This window comes from Tupaia chinensis, unplaced genomic scaffold (assembly GCF_000334495.1).
Source record: "Tupaia chinensis unplaced genomic scaffold, TupChi_1.0 Scaffold000466_1, whole genome shotgun sequence".
Classification (NCBI taxonomy): domain Eukaryota; kingdom Metazoa; phylum Chordata; class Mammalia; order Scandentia; family Tupaiidae; genus Tupaia; species Tupaia belangeri.
Genome location: NW_006159975.1, coordinates 2,100,736 through 2,119,754, shown reverse-complemented (window position 1 = coordinate 2,119,754; position 19,019 = coordinate 2,100,736). Strand labels below are relative to the sequence as shown.

The 19,019-nt window shown below is 36.1% G+C and overlaps 1 protein-coding gene and 1 pseudogene across 2 annotated transcripts in view; one reads left to right on the top strand and one right to left on the bottom strand.

The window, feature by feature from the left end:
- The window catches only part of CACNA2D1 (calcium voltage-gated channel auxiliary subunit alpha2delta 1), a 567,237-nt gene that overhangs the window by 472,584 nt on the left and 75,634 nt on the right, over window positions 1-19,019 (bottom strand). The gene's annotated exons all lie outside the window — the stretch shown is intronic.
- On the top strand, window positions 18,278-18,714 carry LOC106735633 (40S ribosomal protein S19-like; annotated as a pseudogene).

The window sequence follows — 19,019 nt, the reverse complement described above, 5'->3', positions numbered from 1 at the left end:
TCCCATAACTATTCTTTTTATTTCTTTTACTATTATAGTAGAATGGAGAAGAATGATTAAAAATCATCTTGGCTGATACAGCATGAAGTGTCTTTGAAGTCATGTGCAAAAACCTTTCTATTTTAAATGTCCGAAATTTCACACAAAATGCCCATAAAATTATATCAGGTCATTCTGGAGTGAGAAAAATTAAAAGTGTCATTGTTTCCCTGTAGCAAAAACTAGAAACTCCAAGAAGAATGAAGCCATTGCATTAGCAACTTCAATGTAATAAGAGAAAAAGATTTCTCAGCTCTGTCCTCCTACATCAGCTTTGCTCCAATGACAGGCTTAAAGAGGCACCATATACCACTGCCAATTTGCTGGGCTACCTCTGACTTCATCTGCCAGCGTCTGCTTTGGTTATGGGAATGCTTCTCCTGACTTGCAGGAACTTCAACCCAAGGGACAGTAGCAATATTTCCCTATGAAATTGAAGTATTGGCAGAGGATAAATGTTTAGATCCTTTAGAGAAAAGCAGCCAAACAAGTTGTTTGGAAATATACAAGGATACTATTTAACATGGTATGGCTTTGCCAATTGCTAAAATTACTTTAAGAGCTCATTAAGTTCTGTAAAGCTGGAAAGTAATAATACCATAGCTGATTTCTCATTCAAAGTCAGAAGCAGAATCTAAAAGCGGAAACAGAATATTTCTATTTCTGCATTTTTAGATGTTAAACAAATCAACGTACTATTTTATTTTACTTTGAATTGTTAGAAACCACTAATCAAAAAATGTGCTATTTTACATTTGCTTGAATCTAACCCCAATTTCTCAGAGAGTTGCTAAGAGACTCTATAATGGAATAAAAAATTAAATTAAAAAAGAAGCTTTAAGAATGTTTTAATTCATATTAGCCAAAGCCTATCATTTTACTCCCTTTTGGAAACTTCTAAGTAAATGATAGTAATTTACATTTGAAATAATCTATAAAGAACTTCCATAAATTGATACCTCCTATACTCGCAATCTTCTGTCAATAATTTTTCTTATTTTAATATACCTAACAATGACTCTTGTACCATTCTCACTCCAAAATAACATTAGTTCTCCTTAAGATCATTTTGCACACAAATTCATGATTTTTAGTATTTTGGGTATCAAATATTACTAAGATTGCATACTCTCCCCATTTTCCTAATTTGGACTCCTGACTGTATTTTTTTGCTGGAAATATTTCTTCCTCAAAACATCCCTCCTAGAAAATTTCCAATCATTCTTCAAATGTCCAAAGTCAAATATTTTCTTGCTGTACAGTTTTCATATAATTATCAAAAGGATATTATATTTGCCAATAATTATTTATTTGTCAATCTCTCCATTAAATCTTTTTTGTTTCTTTGTTTTTGCCATAAGGCACATGTGTTCTCCAAAGAAATAGTGAGAGGGAAAGCAAGAAACTCCCTAGAGGGGATGGGCACACCTGTAATCCCTTCTACTCCATTCTCTTACTGGGATTTTGGGCATGCATGTACATATACCTGGTGTGATTTCCAAGCCTCTGGGTCTAGGATTTCAACTGTGTTCAGCCATATGGGCATCCAGCACTTTAACCACCATCCCACCTTCTGACCCCTCCATTAATTTTTAAGAATTATTAATTTTATTTTATTTATTTATTCTTTTTGTTTTAATTTGACCAGAGCAAGACACACACAGAGAGAAGAGAGAGAGAGAGAGAGAAAGCCACCAGGTCCAGGACTAGAACCATGATTGGCCATGTGGGAGTGCCCAGAGCCTTAACCACCATGCCACCTGCTGGTCGGTCTCCCTCCATTAAATGCTAAGCTTCATGAGAAAAACTATTGATAGAATGACTAACATTTGATATATAGCAGGATTTCATTACATGTTTAATGAATTAATGTTAATATTACTGAGCCATATCCTCCACCTTTCATTTCTCACTATTAGAAATTTTTTTCAAGTCTTTACCCTTTTTTAAAAGAATTAATTTATTTTAATTTAATTTTATTTATTTATTTTAATCTGACTAGAGAGGGACAGAGAGAGAGAGAGAGAGAGAGAGTGTGTGTGTGTGTGTGTGTGTGTGAGAGAGAGAGAGAGAGAGAGAGAAAGCAAGCCACCAGGTCCAGGACTTGAACTGCAGTCAGCCATGTGGGAGTCCAGCACCTTTAATCACCACATCACCTACCGGTTCCTCAAGTCCTTACTTTTTAAAGTATTCTGCCAACTGGTCAATCTGCTTCTAGCTTTCACTACCTCCAGGAATTTCACTACTTCTCCATCTCTTTTAGAGTGCATAGTAACATTTCAAGATTTTTTTTGAAATAACACAAAATTGTTATCATTAAAAAATTAATATAAATATATTAAGTCTTGAGAAATAGTAGAAAATTCCCCTACTAACCAAACAAGCCATTTAGAAAAGAAAATATTAGCTGAGCTTACCTACATAAAATGTTGGTAAATCAAATCAAATGAAAAATTATAAATAACAATACATCACAACAAAGGAAAATTTATTCTAGCAGGAAACTGATGTTTCAACCTTAGGATATCCAATTCCGCTACATATGAATTGAGTGAACTTCCACAATTTAAATAATCTCTCTGAGTCTGTCTCTTCATATCAAAGGTTTCCTGAAAAGAAATGAGGTATAAACATTGGGAAGAAAATTTTAAAAATTTATTATTTGCAGGCAATATGATTACCTACATAACAATCCAAGAGAATAAATTGATTAGTTACTAAATTGGTATGTAATTATGTAAAAAAATAAATATGAAAAGCATAAACAAGTAGATTAGTATGCAGAGAACTAGAAATTACCAGAAAAAAATGAATAAAATTGTTGTAAAGAAACTGAACCTCATCAATAACCAATTAAACAAGTGAAACTCATCAAAATATTTTATTACTCATCAAATCAACAAAAAGTTTTAAAAAAACTGACAAACACTGAGGGGTGAAGATAAACATATATCTATTTTTTTCAATGTGAAAAATAGCCATTCATTTCTAGGTTTCTATCACAAAAAAATGCTTTGAGTTATCCACAGAGCAATATTATACCAGGATGTTCACTGGGGCATTATTTGTAATGAGAAATAGAGCAATACAAATATTCTAAGAAGACTTCTTAAATAGTTGATGGTATATCAAGTCCATGCGATATGCAGAACTTAAAAGAGTAAATGGATAATAAATGAATTTTAAAATAATAATAAAAAGGTATGAGGAATCAGTGGAAAAGAAAGTCATAATAATGCAGAGTATAAACTTATCAATATGTAAAAAAAATCTCTATATATTCATTCACATTGCATTACATAAGCAGAAAACAGCATTGGAAAAACAAGAACAAGCTGTTAATAGTAGAGCAGGTAGGAGAAGGTTTATAGACATGTCCTCTACAATTTATTTCGCATATAATTAACTGTTTGAATCTACAACATAATGTTGTAAAATGTAATGAAAATAGAAATTTCAAAGGCTAATACATATATACTCAAAGAAAGGAATGGTCTAACACGATTTGGAACATTTCCTTCCTAGATAGTAGCACAGCAAAGTGATTGGTTAAATTCTTAGGCTCTGAGCCAGACTTCATGGATTTAATTCTGGTTTGGTATTTATGAGATGATGTGGAATAGTTACTTCCTCATTTTAAAAATTAGACTAATATTATTGAACATAACTCATAGGTTCTGGTGAAAACTAAAAAAAAACATTTCCCACATTAAGTACATAGAACAATGTCTGATACAGAAAAAAAAATCTTTGCTCAGTTTTTGAGATTTCACTACAAAGTCTACAGTATGAAGAACTAAAGATTGAGGGGACCAGCAGTTCGCATAATGGCTATGTCGCTGGACTCCCATGTAGTCGACCGCGGTTTGAGTCCCAGACCCGGTGCCTTAAACTCACAACAGGCACATGTGCATGTGTGCCCAAGATCCCGAGAGGAGAATGGAGAAGAAAGGATTGCAGCATGGCCATCCCCCCTGGGGGGAGGTGATTTCTCGCTTTCTGTCTCTCTGTCTCTCTCTGTCTTTCCAGCAGCACATGTGCCCTATAGCAAAAAATCCTCTCCAAAAAATGAAAAAAAAAAAAAAAACACTAAAGATTAAGACTGGTAAATAAATGTATTGCCAACCTACATTGTTAATTTTATTTAATAACTCTTATTATTATAAAAGGAAAATGAACTGATCTTCAATTTCACGTATTAAACAAATTAATTGGATAAAAAGCTTAAAAACTGAACATTATGATTTATATATTATCTTTAATATGTATTTTGCATAATCCAAAATGTGTGGCTTATCTACAACACTAACTTATATATAAATTGTGTTCCAAGATAGCATTCTCAAAAATAAAAACAGAGCAAATAAATATCAACACAAAACTAAAATTCTGAGCTTTGAAATATATGTAATTCATCGAAGTATTTCCAAAATTACTGGGTAATTTTACCGTAATTATTCCTCCAAAAATCTGTCCAATACTTGAAAATTAGTGTGAGATTCCTACCACATTTAAGCTATGCATGGGTTGGGACCAGCAGTTAGCTGGTAATGGCTATGTCGCTGGACTCCCACGTAGTCGACCGCAGTTCAAGTCCCGGACCCGGTGGGGCGCGTGTGCGTGCGTGCCCAAGATTCCAAGAGGAGAATGGAGGAGAAGGGATTGTTGTGTGGCCATCCCCCCTGGGGGGTGAGTTCTCACTTTCTATCTCTCTGTCTCTCTCTGGCTGGCTCCGAGGGCAGGCGCCCTATAGCAAAAACCTCTCCAAAAAAAAAAAAAAAAGGTAGATATGCATGGGTCAGTTCTCTAATAAATAACATACAGATTTGATTGGCAAAAAGAAAATAAGAAAAAATCCAATGAGGCAAAGTCTCACTCTATATAAAATGATGACAATATATTTGAGAAAACAGGTTATTATTTCTTTATCTTAACTAAGATACAAAAGAGAATAATTTTATCCAAATTTGGAATTGATTTTCAGAGAAGAATCTTAATGATTGTTTATAAAATCCTAAATATTTTATAATATACTTTTGGGAGGTAGAGCTTGCAACCAATCTACAGCAATATCTTATCATGTCAAGACAGAATGGCTTGTAGTTTCTTTTAAATAGTCTCATGGTTTACTCTCTCCAGGTATACTTTAAGAAAAATGGAAGGTGATTAATGAGAGAAAAAAGAAAGATTACAATACCAAAGTGAGAAGTGAATAGATTTTAAAACTGTCAGATTCTTACTAGACTGCCTTAATGTGTTCAGCATCTTTTCTGTTGGAAAGAGGCTTCTAACCGAAGTCACTACAATCAACAGTTTTTATTCATTTTTTGAATATCTTATTAATATCCTTCTCATCCTTTGTTAAGGAAAACCACAGTCCACAAAAACACTTCATATACTTAGAGTCTAGGTGATTAAACAAGATCAGGAAGCCTTGACCATTATGATTCATTTTTAAGAACTTAATTTTCTGTGCTGTCAATTCTGCCTTTTTAATTGTTACAGGATCTCATACATAATGCATAATTTTATTAAAACACATCATGCTGCCTTTGTGACATAGCATGAGTTGTCAAGTAAAATGTAATAATCTTTGACCTCAACCTGACCATTGACATCAATAAAAAATGAAAATTATGCCTACAAGCTGGCTAAAAGCACTTTTAGACTGTGACCCTGGTAACTCTCTACTAATGTAAAGAACACTCAGCTTCTTAGACATTCTCCACTCTATCACAATCCTTCCCTATTCTGTTTCCCAGGGTTAAACGTATAAACACTACTGTTCACTGAATAAACCTCTGCATTAGTATATCTATAGTCTACAAATAAGATTAGTGTGATTGTACATTTAAAAATGAAAACTTCCAATATGAATTGCTTGCATCTGGCATATAGACATGTCTGGGAAGAAAGAGTAAATTAAGATCTTAAATTATAAAGATAGCCTCAATTTGAACAGGAAAGTATGTTTCAAAGAAAACTCTCCCAGGAAAAAAAAGGCCTTTTAACAAAAATTATATTTCCCAGGGAGGGCAATTCTAGGTACTAGAGATAGTAAGGATATGGGGTAACATGGGGCTGGGTAATGGAGGGAGGGAGGGGAACAGAGGGGGAAAAAAACAGAGTATATTTAATTGACACAAAAATGAAGAATTTCTTGCTGATGATAATGTATATGGTAGTCTTTGTCTTGACCGATATGCACCATATTCGTGTTGTAAAAAGCAATGTTGTATATGCAAAGATATATAATATAGTCTTTAAATGTAAAAGAAAATAATTAATTTTTAAAAAAATTTATTACCCATAGGAAACCCTTCAGTTGCCACTTAAAGGTTGACAAGGGTTACACTACACCAAACCAGACATGAGTGACATTCAAGGCTAACCAGCTCCAATATAGCTCATTTCTCAGGGAACATTACACCTCTCAAAGACAGTGTAAATGCTTTAAGGTCAGAAGAACACAACGCCTGTCAATGTGTTCCCTGTATGTTAAAAAGACAGGTAATTTAGGAAGAGTCTCTGACATTTAAAGGGATTCATGCTTTCATGGTCTCCACTCCCCCCACCCCAACTTGACACCTAATTAAGCATCAATACAAAACAATGTAATTGAACAGATGTACTAGTCATTAACAGGAATTACCCATTCTCCTATCAAATCAGAGTGTACCGAGAGGGCTCCATTTGTAATAGGTTGACTTAATTGCCTGAGAATTCCCCAGAGAAATGTACAAATGGATCAAGACATCTCACACGTGCATACGCACACACCCCCCAGACAAACACAGACGCTCCTTCTAAGCTTTGATTCATGCTTTTGTCATTGTTATATCCATCTTTGCAAATAAGAATCTATGGTGGGTACAATCAGCATTAGAAGATCAAATAAATAGATGGAAAAAATAAAAACTAAATGAACGGTTTCAGCGTTCAGATTTAGCACCACTTTAATACAAGTTTTCAATAGAGCAGTGCTTTTTATAAGGTAGTCATTGCAATATTTGTTAATAGAAAAAGAGCACAGTAAATACACACACACTAAAAATACAGAGCACGAAAGAAATACATCTTCTGGCAATTCACTGTGAAACATTAGTTTCATCATAAGAATCTGATTCACAATTACCAGTTGCATGTTTTGTTGAGTAAATCAGCCTATAGCCATCATTAGGGCAAGCTCAGAAACCCTGAAATGTGCCAGCCAATTCTCCTCACATCGTTATGCAAAACAGAGAATCCACAAAGTTGACATAATATAATGTCTTCCTGTCCCTCTGATTCCATGTCCCTCTTGGATTGTGTAGCATCTGCTGACTGAGGTAGCTCAGTTTACCCTTGTGAAAACCTACAGAGATGACTTAGTTGGAAAGTTAAGATTAAGGGATTTCTGTCAAGGGTTAACTATATAAGTGGATTTAGAATTTCGAAGACAGTTTCTAGCTTTCTGTCTCTCAATAAGCAAAGGGCATTAAAGTGAAAGAACATAAGAGAACCTCCATCACCCATAAGTCTGTGGAAGTACAGAAAAATCTTCCTCTAGGACTGTAACACTTCAGGACACCAGAAAATGCAGTGGGTGGTGGCTTGCATTTCAGATTCTAGAGATGACAGTCAGGCATTGTTCCTGGGCGTTTCAGGGACACAGAGATTTCCCATCTCAAACTTCCAGCCATTCCAATCACAGGGGATGGTCAGTATGGACTTGTGTGCCCAGCTCCAGCCTCTGCCTATACAAAATGTTCCCCATTGGTTGCACCAGCTCCATGGCACCACCACCCTCCTCTTTTTCGGAGTACACATTATCTACACGACTTATTGGACCATTTCATCAGGAGCTGCTTTCCACACCTCTTAGAATTGTGTATTTACTAATTTTTTTTCTTTATCATAAAGTTAACGAGCTTTCCGTGTGTATTTTCTCTCTCACCAAGATGCATATTTTTGTGGGCAGGGGATGAGCTGTTTTTCTGTATTTACACAGTGCTTAGTAAATACATTCAATGACTTCAAAATATTATTGATTTCATTGCAGACTGTCTTAATTGCCTATAGCCCCAAACAGCATGTCTTTGAGGTCTCTGTGGTGAAAATCAGTTACTGGTGATTGCCTCAGGCTCTCTGGGCTCCAGGAGGAAACTTAATGACTGAAAACACATAGGCTGCCCATCAGTGGAACAAGACCACGTGTCACTGTGTTTCTATGTCAGCTAGAGCTGGGGGTGCAGAGAATAGATGTCACAAGGAGACCTTCAGGGCATTCGGTACTCTACCTCTTGTGAAATATGAGAAACCTATGTTTGGTTTCTCATTAAAAAAAAAAAAGTCTGATTGGTTTTATTCAGTTCAGCAGAAGTCGATAAGAAATGTAGATAGATTCCAAATATTAACCAAATTTAGTTTTAATTTTTTTAAATATGTTTTTAAATTACTGAGAGTTTGTAATGGCTATTTTCCTATCTTGTTAGATGTCTTAAGCATTTCAATTAATACCTGTCATTCACACATGGGAAATGAAACAAGTTTTAATGCACATGGCACCATTCTTATATTTTACTCTATTGTTATCATAAATATAAAACAGCTGGGTACATGACAATGGCAGAATAACACTCCTGATTTTCAGTAGATATTATCCTTGCTTTTCTTCCCTAGTACAAAGTTAATATTCTCTTCAAAAGAATCAACCACGAGATAAAATACAACCTTTAAATATGAACTGTGTATTCTTCTCACAGTAAGTAAACAATAGCTATTCCAGAACGACAGGCATCTTATTAAATTCCATACAGTTGGCAATAAACTCTTTTCAAATGAAAAGCACAGTTTCACACTTCTTTTCCAAATATACATCTCAGTATTTAATTTATAAGAATTTATGTGGTTTAGAACCTTGAATCTGTATGTTCATGGAATTTCCATATTATACTGAGCCTCATTACATTTTTCCTTGCTACAGCCTTCCTATACACTGACAAGTAAAATATTTGGCTTTCAACAACATTTCAGCTCACTCTTGATGAAAGTGAGCTGTATTGAACAATGTCAGGTTTATACATTTAAGAAAATCTCTTAGGCAATGGAGGAAAACAGAAATAAAACCAACACGACTTTAGAATAAAATGCTGAACAATGAAATGGAGGGTTATTAATTCTCAGCCACTTGAAGATTGTTTTCCACCCTTTGGCGTGCTAAGATAATTATATACACATGACATTGTATTATACATGCTGTTTGCCTACTTCAAAACTGTTCTCTAATGCAAGTATTGATTGAAGCATCTTGTGTATCACGTTAAAGTCACAAAAAATTACCTCATTTCCACTGGAGCTAATCCATTACTCAAATTTTGTCAAGAAAATTCTGGATGAATTGTGCAAAACTGCCACGTTCCATTCCTAATAAAAATTGATTCTTTTTTATTGGGGTCATACAGTCAGCTTTTAAACTCTAACATCTCTTCTTCTGCCAAAAAATCTAACATTCCAGTTATTGATTAAAGCTTCAGAGTTGCTTTGGAAGGTATTAGATTCTCTTTTCTATTTAGATCAGGATTGTTGTATTGAATCAATGCAATCGTAACTATCTGTTGGATTCAGGTCTCCAGGTCGGCCTATCTTGTCCACTGTTTGATCTTCGAAGACAGTGTGGCCAGTATGGTAATTTGGTAATTTTGGAGCAACTGTCAAGAATGCAGGCAGAAAAATCTAATAAAAGTTGTAAGAGAGGGATTATTTTGAGTGTCACTCCATTACTTCAAATATCTGTCTCCTTCCTCCTGGTCAAAGTTCAACACCTTACCTTGCCCTTCCTAAAGGAAGAATTTGATCATCTTATTGGCTCACATTTAAATATTGATTGGCCCATGAATACTAATAATCAAGAGTCACTATGGCTTCTAAGGCAAGGACCCTTTAAGAAAGATCTCTTTCTAGCACTTTCTGCTTTTGGCCACAGGATCGTCCTCAGATCATCTTACTCTCACTCTCTCTTCCTGATTCTAAGAATTTGAATGGAGAAGAAAGGACAAGTCTTCTTGTGGACTTAACCTTCTCTTTTTCTATCTTGCTTTAGTTCTCACTGTTTCCACAAATACTTGAACATTCTGGCCCCAAATTTAGATTCACAAGAGATTATCTATAGCCAAGCCATTTGCTCCAAATCCAGCACTGGGCTACTCCTCACTTAAGGAGCTCCTAGGAAAGGAGTGCTTTATTCTCTTGTCCACGTGCCTACATATGCAATGCCTTTAAAAACTCTGAAAACAATGGACTGGACAGTGGAGCAGCAGTAAAATGCGATGTTCTAAAGGCTGACCCACATGAGGAGGTTCTCAGTTCATATGGGAAGATCTCCCAAAGCGCACCAGGAGCATGTACCCAGGATCAGGGCTGGCTGAGGCTGAGGGCAGACGGCCGTATCAGGATCCTATTGGGGGTGCTGTCTCTCTGTCTCACTCTCACAAGGAAGAAATATATAAATAAATGTGAAACAAAACACCAAACAAAAAACAAAAACCCTCTACAAACAAGAGCAGTGTTTGGCAGACTCATCTAATAACACCAAAATACTTTCTTCTAACCCACAACAAGATAAAATCTGAAGTCCGCTTGGTGGCAAATAGAATTGGCCTTTACCTGACATCGGTAAATATTACAACCATAACCACTAGCAGCTGATAGCCATCTGTATCCATGCACGATTAAAGAAAATCATTAAGAAATGTCATTGATGCTAAAAACAAAAGAAAAGAGCACCTTTCTTTTAGGAATGTTGTGAGAATTAAATAACAGATTAAAAGGGCTTGGTAGTATTTGGTATATAAGTACCCAATAAAACCAATAATTTTAAGTGTCATAAATATGAGTAATGACAAACTCAGTTTCTTCAGAATTCCATTTTAGTTTACTTAATCGGTAGAAATGGGTTCTTTATGCTGAAACGCTGCTCCCTATGATTTTTTTAATCTATTGGCTCTGAAGGTTTTATTATACATTTAATTCTGTCGTGAATTTTCTAGACTTGCTAAAAATACAAAATTATTATTCTTCTTAGAATATGATTCCTTAATGCATTAACCTCCCTGAAAATAAGCTACTTTGCCAATAAATTTATTAAATAAAATTTGTCTCTGAGACCTGAGGCCAACATTCAAAATGTCACCTCACCAGAATGGAGTTCTGTGTCTAAACTGGGATTATATGTTTCGTTCATATTCAACTACACTTTCTAGGTTTGGGGCTTATGCTATTGCTGCTGTTGCTAAGTTTGTGTGTGTGTGTGTGTGTGTGTGTGTGTGTGTGTGTGAAAAAGAAACTCAGGAGCTATAGTTAAGTCAGTTCTTCTCAATTAATTCTGTACTACAAATTTTAAATTAAAACTAAGGCTTTATACTTAACCCTGTAGACTGTTTTTTATGAAGGAGTTAGAGAGGGGACTGAAAGAGAAAGTGGTCCTTTTTCTTCAGTGACCTATATCATTTTGTTTTTATTCAGTTTCTCATATACTTTTCCCTGACCATGTGCATTATAATTAATTTAGATGCTTCTAAAAATTACAGATTCACTGGTCCAGCCCCATGCCTACTGACTAATGAATTTCAAAGTATGGGTCACAAGAATCCATGAAAATATAATTCATGAGAGCTTTTTTCCCTTCATATAGTTATTAAATATTTACTTCTCCTTAGAAAAAATTTCAAAGACAATCTTGATAAATAATAGAAGCACCTAACAGATATCACTATTCGAAATTTGAAAAGCACTTTAACAAATACAAATTGCTTCTTCCATTATTACTCTTACAACAATTTTATGCAATGATTTTACAAAAACAATCATGTTTACGTAATTCATTGACATTTATCTAGACTCGCAAAAGAGTATTTAGGAAAGCATGCACATGTAGTTGTGTGTATATTGTCCTAGAAGAAATTCAAAACATCTTGGCTATTCATATTATCAAAAAATTCATGCTTGGGGACCAGCAGATGGTGAAATGGTTATGTCACTGGACTCCCACATAGTCGACTGCAGTTTGTGTCCCAGACTTGAAACTCATGCCGGGCAATACGCATGTGTGCCCAAAATCGTGAGAGGAGAAGGGACTGCCACACGGCCACACCCTCTGGGTGGTGATTTCTAACTTTCTGTCTGTCTCTCCAGTGAGTGCAAACTCCCTACAGCAAAAATCTCTCAAAAAAAAAAATCATACTTAATATAGCTACTGAATTACATATGAGCTCCTTAAACACATAAAGGTAATACACAGCATGAAAAGTTATAAATGAAAAATAAAAGTTTCCTCTTGTCACACACTTCGTTCTATTCTATAGATGTATACCATATTTTTTCCGGTTTCTGTTTATGTATCTTGATGTGGCCATGTTCAGAACTTTAAATAACCTATTGTATAATCCATTTTACCTCCATTTACAAATATTTTATCTATAAAGACTACTTATTTCTTCTATGAAACACACAGGAATAAATGGACATATTCTGTTTTCTCACCTTACCCCATACTCATATATGTGCTCTTCTCTCTCTCCTTTCCAATGTTTATTAGTTAACAAATTTCATTTTGAATTTTCTCATGTTCTGTTAAACAGTTAAATAACATCGGAAGGTCTACTGAACTATCCATAGGCTTTAGGCAATATTTTTTACTTCCTCACTACAAATAGTGAAAAGACATGCATACCTTACCACATCCTTTCACTCCACAACCCATAAACCAGCTTTTCTCCACTGCAGCATTACTTTTAACTTGTCAACATTTATGACATTTACATTCTGTTCCCTAACGCTAATTGTCTCTCATCCCATTATCCATGAAGCAGAAACTTTCAATTTAACATTAAAGCACAATTCACTTAAAATCTCTTATGTTCTCACCTCCAAAGAAGATGTTAAAACTAAAATAGGAAAATTCATTTTACAACTGATCTAAAAGGTATAGGAAGTCAAATACAAGTGTAACAACTTGAAGTTCTGCCTTTAGATAACACAATATCAAGTTTCTGTCAAAATGTGTATCCAGGGAACCAGCAGTTAGGGTAATGGCTATGTCACTGGACTCCCACGTGGTCGACCACGGTTCGCGTCCTGGACCCGGTGGCTTAAAGCTCACGCCAGGTGCATGTGCATGCGTGCCCAAGATCCAGAGAGGAGAATAGAGGAGAAGGGATTGCGGCGTGACCATCCCCCCTGGGGGGTGATTTCTCGCTTTCTGTCTCTATGTCTCTCTCTATCTGGCGAGCGCACGCGCCTTATAGTGAAAATCTCTCCAAAAAAAAAAAAAGTGCATCCATACATAGAGGAAAAAAAATGCCAGGATCATTGGTATCTTTTAAGTTTGGAGAACAGATGATTCCACGTTTTAGGTGTTAAAAGGATCCACAACTATTACATTAGGTCATCGGAACAGTCATGAGCATTTTCCCATAGAAAAATACATCATGATTTTCTGACAACCCAATACAAAGAAAAGCCCACCATATGTAGACACTTTCTTAGACACATTTTTATTCATGGTGGCAGGTAAGAGCGAATGGCATCTATTCAAAAAGCACTTCGATCAAGTAATTCCATTTTCAGACTACTTCATATCCTAGTAACCGTTCCATTTACCATTAATGTATATAAACATGCCCTTGATAAGCAGCAAAGACTACTGGACTCAAGGGTCATACAGAGAACATATTTTCAAATTATTTGTGACTACCTTTATCATTAGCCTGGTAAAGAGAAACAACACTTATGAAAGAGACTTCAAAAGACATTCTTCTAGAGTCTAAATTCTATCTGTAGATCAAAGCTATGTTCTTGGGCCACAATATCTTAAAACCCTGAAAAATTATTTTATTAAGTTTGACTTTGCTATGTTACCCTTAATGGTTATGAAAAGATGCTTACAATATCCACCCTGCAGTTATTAATCCTTCAACAACTCTCGTACTAAAAACCCATGAGAAAACCTTCTTTCAGATCTAAGCCCCAGGAAGAATACTTGAGTCCCCTATGCAATTAGCATACTACTTCCAAATATAAATTTTGTTACTGATTTATTTTCCTTCTCTCTTTGGTTTCTGGGAAATTCAAGAATAATATATGCAGGTCAATTTATGTAACATTCTATAATTTACATTCAAACAACCCTGGTCTCTTATTTGCATTTGCCTTTTCCCTCTCTTAGACTTTGCATACTTTTTATTTTCTACAGTACTGTTTTGTGTTTGTTTAAGTGTATAAATAAATATGACAATATTCATAGAAACACAGCATTTCCTTATGAACTTCTTTTACTCATATTACATTCATTTGAGGATACTTAAAAATCCCATCAGGGGCAGAAATAAAGCTTCTTGACTTGAACACATTCTCAGTAAAGATACTGTGAACATCAAAGTAACAGAAATAAAGTTCAGATTGAAGCTTGGTTACATTCAAGGAGACTTCAAAAAGACCATGGAAAAATGAAATTAAAGCATGAGTTTATTTTTGCCCCCCCCCAAAAAAAAGGAAATCCATGCATACCTTTTTCATAATATGTATTTACTATGAATTTTTTGAAGATCCCGCTCTTATAGTCTTTGAGAAAGGAGGAATCTATGATGAATAACTGCACCCAGCAATTGTTTTGAATTTAAGGAAATTTTCTGACTGTCTAATGGCCAAAGTTTTATCCTTCACCTCAAAAATTTACTGAAACTAAAGTGGAAGTTAAAGGGAAACAACTTGTCCTTGCCATGGCTCCTCATCTGAGAGACCTCCTCTGTCAAGTGGGTGATTTTGACTCTAAAGTGTTCTTTTGTTTTCTTTGTCTGAAGTCATTCCCAGATTAGTTTGTGACTAGCTTGAACATGTTTCCCAGCAGTGATCCAGGGCTGCCCCATTCACTCCTGACCTGCACCTGCTCTTTTCAAGTGTTGCACCCAGAGTGGCTGCAGCCTAAACAGAGGCGTGCTGGCCCATTCACAGACACTATTCAAAGAACGGGGAGGGGAGGGGCAGTGGGCGGGTCGGCGGCCCTCCAGAGAAGAAAGAAAAGTGACCCCTTAAATCAGAAAATGACCTTCTATTTGTCATTGGTTGTCTAAGTAAGTGTAAGGGGACCACCTCCTCCATAATGTGCTTTGTGATACCGTAAATGTTACATGGCCTAAAATGGTGCTTCTGAAAAGATTAGATAAATTATTGGTTTTTAAGACTAATTAAGTGACATGTTTAAATATCTAGAAAGGGTATAAGATCTTTATTTGGCTGGTGTTCATAAATATTTACTCTATTTGTTCCAAAACAAAAAGGGCAAATTTATTTGGAGACATCTGCCTGAAAATATCTATGGTAGCAAGTGGTTTGAGATGACTTAACAAGTCTGTCACCGTCTAAAGTACCAGATTCACCCATTCCATAGCTTCCATTGAAATGGTACTGTGCTTTGGTCTAAGTCATCAGTTCCACAGACATAAAAGGGAAATATTTGTATTGATACTTTATCTTGTTAACTTCATATTTGATTTAGCAACCTAAAAGTCAGAAGAAGTTGCAAATTAGCCACTAGAGATTTACACATTTGCCATTTAGAACACACCCTTGATCGGCAAATAGATCAAAATTGATGTTGAGTATTTTTCTCCAGTAGACAAGCTTAATAGAACTTGTTCTTTAACTTCTTTTACTGAGATTTTTGGGCCACTGATCTGTTGCAAAGAGAAAAACTGACCCTGAGGCTGAACTTCTGCATCCCGAGGATGATGGTAGGCAAGACTGCCAGCTCTATCATTGCTACTATAAACTAAAAACTACTCGCCATTCAATTATTCATGTTCAGCCCTTGTTGGGAAGAGAGAGCGCCAAGGAGAAATAGAGCAGGAAATATGTACACGGAGAAAGAAGAAAAGGGATTTTACTACTTACAAGGGAACGGGGAATCACGAAGAATGATGATATTTAAAAAGAAGGGCTAGAGAGAATATACTCAAGGGTTCTAACAAAAATGGACAGCAGCTTTGATCTTCATAAGTATAAAATATATTGATAGCAAATATTTCTGAAAAGGCACACAGGTCAATGAAGCACTGAATGAGGTAAGGCTTTTAGAGTTTAGAGACCAAGTGCAGTGTTTTTATTGCTTTTGATTTGTCCCCTGAGCTCTGCCTTGACCTGTACCCACCCTTCCTAGAACTTTCATCACTTTGCCTGAATTTCCCTATTTTTAATGAACTATATAGAGTTTTTGTCTTATAGTTTTTAGTTGACATAAACTAATTGTACCTATTTATGGGGTATAGTGTGACTTTTCAATACAAAAATATGACGCGTAATGATCAAATTAGGGCAAGGAACATTTCCATCATCTCAATGATTTATCATTATATTGTGACATAAACAACCCTCTGACATTAATGCTTAGTTACTAATATATGGTGCTATGTTCCTGCTTTATTCAAAGCTCTTTTTATACAATTAAAATTTCCAGTGTTGAAATTAATAGATATTTATAAAATACCACTTTGCACTAAGGCATGTGGATGACTGAAATTTTATATATTTGAAAAAAACAAATGATATTTTAAAAGAGGCCAAAGCAGTTGCTAAAAAATGGAAAGTTTATATGAAGTATATTTACAATACATATATTCAAGTAAGTGCTGACACTATGAAACAACGAGAAGGTACAGAAAAGCTAGCTCCTTTTTAGCTATCCAAGGGCACTTCAAAAAGCACATGGAGAATAGAATTCAAATATACATTTGCTGTGGGGCAAAATTTTACAATCCAAGCACAGTTTTTTCATAACATATGTTTCAATGAACTTTTTTGGCTTGCTTTTTTATTTTACTTTATTATTATTATTATCATCATCATCATCATCATCATTATTTTTAATTTGATCAGAGAAAGAGAGAGAGAGAAAGAAAGTGAAAAAGCAAACTGCCAGTTCCAAAACTCAAACCACGGTCAGCCATGTGGAAGACCAGCAACCTTAGCCACACGGTCAACTGCCAGCCCCCCCACTAACTTTGGAAGACCTCTTGTAATATACACTTAAGTGCTCATTTATCAAGTTTCAATTGTCTAAAATCCTGGAGAATTAATGCAACAACTGAAGTTTCTCAGAGTGTTCTGTTTTAGTTTGAATGCTGTGGATCAAATTTTGCTGCCTTAAAAAATTATGTATTCAGGACCAGTAGTTGGCGTAAGGGCTATGTCACTGGACTTCGATATAGTCGACCATGGTTTGAGTCCCGGACCTGGTGACTTAAACTCATACCGGGCGCGTGTGCGTGCATGCCCAGGATCCTGAGAGGAGAAGGAAGGAAGAGAAGGGATTTTGACATGGCCATCCCCACGAGGGGTGATTTCTCTCTTTCTGTCTCTCTGTCTCTGTCTTTCTGGCGAGTGCATGCGCCCTATAGCAAAAAACACTCCAAAAAATAAAATTATGTATTGAATCCCTAGCCTCCCGTGTAGCTCTATTCGGAAATGAGCCCTTTGGAAGGTAACCTGGGTTAGTTAAAGTCATAAGGTTGGGGTTCTCATGATAGGTTTAGTGATTTTATAAGAAAAGAGAGAGAGACAGAGAGACAGTAATCTCTCTCTACCGTGCATGTGAACACAGCATGGAAGTACCCATCTACAAGCCAGGAAGAGGGCCCTCGGCACCAACCAAATTGGTGGGCATGCTGATCTTGGACCATCAGCCTCCAGAAGTGTAAAAAGCCAGTATCTGTCGTTTAAGCCAGCCAGTCTATTTAGTTACAGCACCCAAAGTAGACTACAATTTTGTTGTAAGATAGTTTGAGAGAAAAAAGAAAATCAGTAATAGGCAATTAAGAAAAAAAGAACACTTTTGCCTAGAAAGAATTTGTCTTACAATATAAAATAAACATTCCATGAAAATGTTAAAGATAAAAAATATTAAGCTTGGAGTCAGCAAGTGGCACAGCAATTAATGTACTGGATCCCCACATGGTCAACAGCCATTCAAGTCCCAGACCCAGTGGATTGAAATTCATGCTGGGCACGTGTGCACATGTGCCCCAAATCCTAAGAAAATGGAGAAGAGACTGTAGTGTGGCCACACCCCTGGGGGGAGTGGTTATTTCTTGCTTTCTGTCTCTCTTGCTCTCTCTCGTGAATGCACATGCCCTAATAGCAAAAATCTCTCTAAAAAAAAAAAAAAAAACTTGCCCTTTTCCTGGGCTGGCAGCATAGAGGCCACACAATGCCTGGAGTTACTGTAAAAGATGTGAACCAGCAGCAGTTCATCAGAGCTCTGGCAGCCTTCCTCAGAAAGTCCAGAAAGCTGAAGGTCCCTGAATGGGTGGACACTGTCAAGCTGGCCACACATAAAGAACTTGCTCCCTATGATGAGAACTGGTTCTACACACAAGTTGCTTCCACAGCGCGGTGCCTGCACTTCCAGGATGGCGCTCGGATTGACTACATGAGCAAGAGCTACAGGGGACAGCAGAGAAATGGTGTCATGCCCAGTCACTTCAGCCAGGGCTCCAAGAGAGTGGCCCACAGGTCCTTCAAGCCCTGGAGGGGCTAAAAATGGTGGGAAAAGATCAAGATGGGGGCCACAAATTGACACCTCAGGGACAGAGAGATATGGACAGAATCGCCAGACAGGTGGCAGCTGCTCACAAGAAGTATTAGGACAGATGATGCTGGGTTAATAAACTGCCTCATTCCCAAATAAACAACAAAAAAGGTGAGTTTATTTGTTTGCTTTGTACGTAACTGACAGAAATGGCTGGTTGAGGGAAAGACAATTTCCTACCATTTAAAAGCAGCAGAAGTTTGAACAGAAATCAACAGAAAGTGTATTTCACTGGTGAAAATAGCAGAGATGTAGGGGTTTTGTATTTATTTATTTATTTAGTTATTTAGTTATTTATTTATTTATTTTTACTAAATGTTCATGCAAGACACAAGGGGACCTCCAGGGCATGATGTAAGAA